The sequence below is a fragment of the Penaeus monodon genome, unplaced genomic scaffold, assembly GCF_015228065.2.
Source record: "Penaeus monodon isolate SGIC_2016 unplaced genomic scaffold, NSTDA_Pmon_1 PmonScaffold_1221, whole genome shotgun sequence".
In the NCBI taxonomy this organism is placed as follows: Eukaryota; Metazoa; Arthropoda; class Malacostraca; order Decapoda; family Penaeidae; genus Penaeus; species Penaeus monodon.
This window is the reverse complement of record NW_023641057.1, coordinates 5,001-6,266: the sequence shown is the minus strand read 5'-3', so window position 1 is coordinate 6,266 and position 1,266 is coordinate 5,001.

Genomic DNA, 1,266 nt, shown 5'->3' with positions numbered 1-1,266 from the left:
GCTTTAGAATTTCTTTATAACAATGATAATAGTAATAATAATAATATAAAAATACAGGTTATTCTCAAAATGTTTTCTACTTTTTCGATACTATAATTATCGAAATCCATTATCATAGCGTTCTAACGGTTCAACTGACATTGAATGTAATATCCTACCACCCTACAAATAATGCACAATATGAAATTATGTAAACGATTTAACTCGTTTGTAAAATCAATGCAATTAAACATGTTTGGCCAAGTACGTATGCAAGTTTAAATGGTTATTAATAATTTTCTCTATGCTATCGGCTGTGTGGTGGGCGTTCCGCTATCGGGGCCTTCGTGGTTCCCGAGGAAACTCTTCAGACCGTTGGCAGAAAGTGCCGGGCTTTAATGCCTCGGCCTCTTCCACAGCCGCATCATTACTAGGAAGCCTTGGCTGAGTGTGTGGAAGGAAGAGGCCTTTGTCATAGCAAAGTAATGCGGAAGCACATACATGTGTAACAGAATGGGGGTAACGTCTCACCAGCGCCTTTTTAGAACCTATACGTCCTTTTTAAATTTTGTGCTGGTTCACTGGGTCAGATGAGTAGTGGCATTGGTGGAAGTGCACATGGTGATACAAAGAAGTAAAATGCAAGAAGATTCCAATGCCTTACTACAACGATGAAACCATTCTAACCTCGTAACTGCACACTAAGGTCAATTCACCCTTACGTCTCGACTTGGGTATAAGAAGAAATATAAAATTCACAATATAAAAATAAAAAAGTATACACACACACACACACACACACACACACACACACACACACACACACACACACACACACACACACACACACACACACACACACACACACACACACACACACACACACACATATATATATATATATATATATATATATATATATATATTATAGTGATAATACTTAAAACGATAATGATGACGGAGTTGATATGTACTACACGGGTCGAAATTTCGTCGAAATGTTACTCTTTTGCAAGGTCTAGAGAAGTAGATCTTGGTGGTGATGAGAAGCCTTGAGGTACCGTGTCTTCCATACCAAAATGGCCGCGCGCCGATAGCACATGGAACTGTGATTTTCAGTTGCCATTTAACGGAGAATGATAGCTAGTCTGTATTATGTGGACTTGGCGATCCCCTGCTCTACCCGCCTGTGCCTCGCTGGGTGTTGACTGAATTGAGGCTTGGTCGACAGTGTTAAAAACAAAATACGCAACACAAAACAGATGACCAACGTAGGACGTTTTCAAA